The sequence below is a fragment of the Hevea brasiliensis genome, chromosome 16 (genome assembly GCF_030052815.1).
Source record: "Hevea brasiliensis isolate MT/VB/25A 57/8 chromosome 16, ASM3005281v1, whole genome shotgun sequence".
NCBI classification, from domain to species: domain Eukaryota; kingdom Viridiplantae; phylum Streptophyta; class Magnoliopsida; order Malpighiales; family Euphorbiaceae; genus Hevea; species Hevea brasiliensis.
In genome coordinates, this window is record NC_079508.1 from 48,688,320 (window position 1) to 48,694,319 (window position 6,000).

At 35.5% G+C, this 6,000-nt stretch overlaps 1 non-coding gene across 1 annotated transcript; it reads left to right on the forward strand.

The window, feature by feature from the left end:
- The first annotated feature begins 3,416 nt into the window (after positions 1 to 3,416).
- Positions 3,417 to 3,523, forward strand: LOC131175135 (small nucleolar RNA R71). The gene has a single exon (XR_009145296.1). It is a non-coding gene; the product is annotated as a small nucleolar RNA R71 (small nucleolar RNA).
- Positions 3,524 to 6,000: the final 2,477 nt, after the last annotated feature.

Genomic DNA, 6,000 nt, shown 5'->3' on the forward strand with positions numbered 1-6,000 from the left:
TCATCCTAGAAAGGTGATCAGCCACCACATTCTCAACACCCTTTTTATCTCTTATTTCCAAATCAAATTCTTGAAGTAACAATATCCATCTAATCAACCTAGATTTAGCTTCTTTCTTTCTCATTAAATACTTTATTGCTGCATGATCAGTGAAAACAATTACCTTTGAGTTGACCAAATAAGAACGAAATTTATTGAGTGCAAATACTACCGCAAGGAACTCCTTTTCAGTTGTGGCATAATTAACTTGAGCTTCATCAAGGGTTCGGCTTGCATAGTAAATGGCATAAGGTTTTCTATCTTTTCGCTGGCCAAGGACAGCTCCAACAGCAAACTCGCTTGCATCACACATGATTTCGAATGGCAAAGTCCAAGGCCGTCTTTAACCTGCAAAAAGCAACCATACAATCTTGATTAAAATCAAATTTAACATCATGATTCAAAAGATTTGTTAAGGGTTTAGCAAGTTTAGAAAAATCCTGAATAAATCGCCGGTAAAACCCGGCATGTCCAAGGAAACTCCGCACTCCTTTGTGATGGTTGGAGGGAGCATTTTTTCAATAATTTCTATTTTAGCTCTATCCACTTCAATTCCCCTATTTGAGATTAAATGCCCTAAAACGATTCCCTCTTGGACCATAAAGTGGCATTTCTCCCAATTCAACACCAAATCATTATCAGCACATCTCTGCAAGATTTTAGACAAATTAGTCAAGCATGAATCAAAATTAGTACCATAAACTGAAAAGTCATCCATGAAGACCTCCATAATTTCTTCAATAAAATCAGAAAAAATGGCCATCATGCATCTTTGAAATGTGCCAGGTGCATTACACAATCCGAATGGCATCCTTCGATAGGCAAAGGTGCCATAGGGACAGGTAAAGGTAGTTTTCTCTTGATCATCAGGATGTATTGGAATTTGAAAGAAACCAGAATATCCATCTAAGTAACAAAAGAATGAATGCTTGGCTAATCTCTCTAACATTTGATCCATAAAAGGAAGGGGAAAATGGTCTTTTCTTGTAGCATTGTTCAACTTCCTATAGTCTATGCACATTCTCCAACCTGTAACAGTTCTAGTGGGTATCAATTCATTATTTTCATTTTTAACAACTGTCACCCCACCTTTCTTTGGTACAACATGCACAGGACTAACCCACTCACTGTCAGAAATGGGGTAAATAATTCCAGCAGCTAGTAATTTTAGGATTTCCTTTTTCACAACATCCTTCATTGTAGGATTCAATCTTCTTTGGTGTTCAATGGAAGGTTTACTATTTGGCTCTAGGAAAATCCTATGCATACAAACTGTTGGACTAATTCCCTTTATATCATCAATTGCATACCCCAAAACTCTTCTATATTTTCTCAAAACTCTCAACAATTTGTCAATCTCAATATCAGTCAAACATGCATTAATTATAACAGGATATGTTTCATTTGGTCCAAGAAAAGCATACCTGAGGTTGGAAGGAAGAGGTTTAAGATCTACCTTTGGGGCATCCTCTACCTTTAATGATGGTGGTTTGATCTCCAAATTTTGTACTCCTTCAAGTTGAAAAATTGTGGCTTCAGGATGTGGTGGAGAGCTCTCCAAGTATTGCGCAAAAATAGCCATGTTGTGATTATCATCATCAATGCTCCCACCATGGACTAAGCAATTTTCAAGTGGGTCTTGTGGATAGCTTTTTCTGAAATGCTCTTGAACAATCTCTTCAATAATGTCTACCCGCAAACAAGACTCAACTTCTTCATGTTTCCTTTTCATGGCAGGATTGATGTTGAATATCATTTGATCATCTCCCACTCTAAGTGTCAATTGCTCACCCTTTACATCAATTAATGCACCAGCTGTTGCCAAAAAGGGTCTTCCCAATAAGATAGGAACTTTTGTGTCTTCTTCCATATCCAAAATGACAAAGTCCACCGGAATGTAGAATTTCCCAACCTTGATAGGCACATTTTCAAGAATGCCTTCCGGATACTTAATTGAACGGTCAGCTAATGAAAGATACATGTTTGTGGGCTTCAATTCTCCCATATTCAACTTCTCATATATTGAAAGAGGCATTAGGCTGACGCTAGCTCCAAGGTCACATAAGGCATTTGCCACACAATTATCACCAATATGACAAGGAATGGAAAACACACCCGGATCTTTGAGTTTGGGAGGTAACTTTTTCTGAATTATAGCACTGCATTGCTCTCCCAAGTTAATGGTGTCATAATCTTCTAGCCTTCTCTTGTTGGAAAGAATTTCCTTCAAAAACTTGGCATAACTTGGCATTTGGGATAGTGCCTCAGTGAATGGCACATTGATATACAATTTTTTTAGCACTTCAAGGAATTTGCCAAATTGTTTGTCTAGCTTGTGCTTGATGAATCTTTGAGGGTAGGGAAGGGTGGGTTTGTAAGGTTCAGGTGGGATGTATGGTTTCTCTCCTTCATCTTGCTCACTTTTGCTTTCTTCTTCTTTTTCATTTTTCTTGCTCTCAACTGAATTTTCTTCTTTTGTGCTCTCTTTTTCTTCTCTCTTGTTTTCACTCTCTTGACCAACTTTTTTACCACTTCTCAAGGTTACAGCCTTACATTGTTCATGAGGGTTTTGTGGTTGGCTAGGTAGTTTCCCATAGGAATTGCTTCCTGATGAGCTTGCTTGTTGCGCCAATTGAGTCTCCAACATGCGGTTGTGGACTTGTAATTGATCCATGGTTTGTCTCATGTGTTGCATTTCTTCCTCCAATTTGCTATTCATCTTGCTTTGTTCAGCAAAAAATTTCTCCATCATGTTCTCCAAGGATGGCTTTGGTTCATGAGGTGGAAGGGATTGTTGTGCTCTTGCTTGATATCCAGGTGGTGGTTGTCTTCTGGGCTGAAATTGAGGCTTGTTCTGTTGCATAAACTGCTGGTTATGAGAATAATTTGAGCTTTGGCCTTGTTGAGCAAAAGTTGCTTGTGGTCTCCATGTTGAGTTGTTCATATTAGAATAAGAATTTCCCATAGGTTTTTGTTGATAACCTCCTGCATAAGCAGCTTGCTCTTGCAAATAATCATCACCATAAGAAGAATAATCAACTCCACAACTTTGAGTTCCATTTGTGAAGGCAACTTGTTGCATAGTTGTAGGAGTTGAGGTTGTTGCCTTTGTGCAAAAATCACTAAGAAGCTGAGTCAACTGATCAAATCTTGCATTCATGTAGTTAACTGAGTCAAGTTCATAGATCCCAGCTTTCTTTGGCTCAAGTGCTCTAGGATTTCCCCACAAATGGGTATTATGAGCAATCTTCTCTAATAGATCATAGCATTCTTCACTTGTCATTCTCATGAAATCTCCTCCTGCTTGTGAATCAATTGTGTTTCTTATGGCTGGAGTAACTCTGGTGTAGAAATTCTGAACAATCATCCATTTGGGTATTTCATGATGAGGACATTGCCTTTCAAGCTCCTTAAATCTCATCCAAGATTCATACAAAGTTTCATCATCTCTTGGTTTAAAAGCTACCATCAAATTCCTCAAATGAGTAGTTTTCCCAGGTGGGAAAAATTGAGATAGAAAAGCTTGAGATAGCTGCTCCCAAGTAGCTATAATAGCTTGTGGAAGTGAATCATACCACTCCAATGCTGAATCCCGAAGAGAGAATGGAAATAAGGTGAGCCGAATAACTTCATCAGAAACTCCAGGTTGTCTTTGTGTACCACATATCATCAAAAATTTCTTCAAATGAGAATGAGGATTTTCAAGTGGGCTACCTCCAAATTGTGAATTCTGAACCATTTGAATAAGACCAGTTTTTAATTCAAATTGATTAGCTCCAATAATAGGTCTGTTATCTCTCACATCAGTACATCTAGGAAAAGCATAATCTAACATGGATCTTCTTTGAGGATCATTTTGATTAACAACTACATTTTGCCCGTTTTGCTCATTTCCTCCATTGTTTCCACCAATAGCTCTATTTTGATTCTCCATATTTTCTATTGTCTCCTCTTGCTCAAATATTTGTTGTTCTTCTTTTTCTGCTTCTTTTCTTCTTTTGTATTCCTTTTTGTTGGCTCGACAGAATTTTTCAATTTCAGGATTGAACAACAATTCAGTGTCACTTGTGCTTTTCGATCGTCTCATAAACAAGAAAAGTACCTGAAAAACACAAGGAACAATAGTGAAAATAAAAGAAAATAAAAATTCTAATTAGCTTAAAACAATTAAAATCCAATTTAAAAACAAACAATTCCCCGGCAACGGCGCCAAAAACTTGATACGGTGTGTCCGCAAGTGCACGGGTCACAGTAGTATAGTTTTAAAAATTGATATCGATCCCACAGGGAATTGTGCTTAAATTGGAAATAAAAGTATAAGCTAATTAGAATGACAAAAATTAAAAGATATTAAAAATAAAATCTAAAAATTAAAATTAAGACAAAAATTAAAGATGTAAAATGAAATTTGGAATTAAAATTGGTATTTGAGGAATTAAAACTAGATCAATCAATTAACTAAAATTAATTAAACTAGATTACCAAAAATTAATTTGAAATTTCTATTTATGAAATTAAGAAGAATTAAATCTAAAAAAAAATAAAGTAATTATAGATATTGGATTTAAATTGGAATTAAATTTAAATTGGATTTAAATTGAAATTGCTATTTATGAGGTTTGGAGAATTTATATCTAATTTCAATGAAAAATAAATTGATTCTAGAGATTGGATTTTCAATATTGTTTGCATGTGATTTTTCCCTAATTTAGCCAAACACATGAGAATTGCAATTTTGAGGGAAATCAATTCTTAAATATTAGAAACCATTTTCAAGCATCTAAAAATTCGATTTCATTAAATCAAACCCTGTTTTCACGTTATTTAAAAACTAACTAAAACCCAATTAATGCTCTAATTGATTTTTGGAAAGTTCCCCTTAATCTTCTTAGCTTATTTCTAACACCAAGAAAATAAAGTTTATTGCAAGATTATCCATCCCCAATATTCACTTTTCAGTCCATCTATTAAGGATTAAAACTTAACTTAATGAGGGCCCATTCATCAAGCAAGGAAATAAGCACACAAGCAATAAATCAAAATATAACAATCTTCATTTAAATGGCTAAATCAGTTCAAAACCACAAAACAAATCAATATTTACAAACCCATCTCTAGAATCTCAATCAACTACTCACAAATCATTGTTTAAAAATAAACCCAAATGAAGAAATGAAGAAATAATGGAAATGTAAGCTAAAAGGGGTAGAAAAACCCAGCAAATTGCAGCAGATTCTGCTGCACAAAAGTCTTGAAAACGTGATCTGCATTCTTTGGAAAAGATGCAGAAGATGCTCCTCCCTTTCCCTCTTTCTATCTTTCTAAAAATGACTCCCTTGCTCTCTATGGAAAGAAAGTGATAAAGGGCACTTTATATAGGCAAGGGGACTGTTCTAGAATGGGTAAAAGGGGGAAGGATCCAGAGAAAGTGAGGTAAAAAGGCTGGAGTAACGGAAATGCCACGTCAAAAATTTTCCAGTAAAAACGACATAAGCCGAGTCAGTTGTGTCGCGGGTTGTGTCGCTCTCGGCGTGAATATCTGACGATCGACACAACCTGCGACATAAGCTAATTCGGTTGTGCTGCAGGTTGTGTCGCTCTCGGCCATTTTTTACTCAACTTCAAAATTTTTGCAATTCGATTTTAATCTCCTCCAAATGGCTACTCTGATCAAAATACATCAAATTTCTCCAAATTTATCCTACAAAACAAATGAATTCCAAAAATTAAACTAAGAAAAGTGAAAATTGCAAAATTGACTAAATATATACTAATATCTAAAATAATAGCTATGAATAAGGGTAAATTATGTGCAAAAATTATACCTAAATGATGATATAAAATGCATGCATCATTTCTCATATAACTCTATAAAGGCCTATGCTCTTACTTGACTAACCACCTTTTTTGCCTCTTTCTTTGCTATCTTGTATTGTTCATAAGCCTTATTATTATCACACT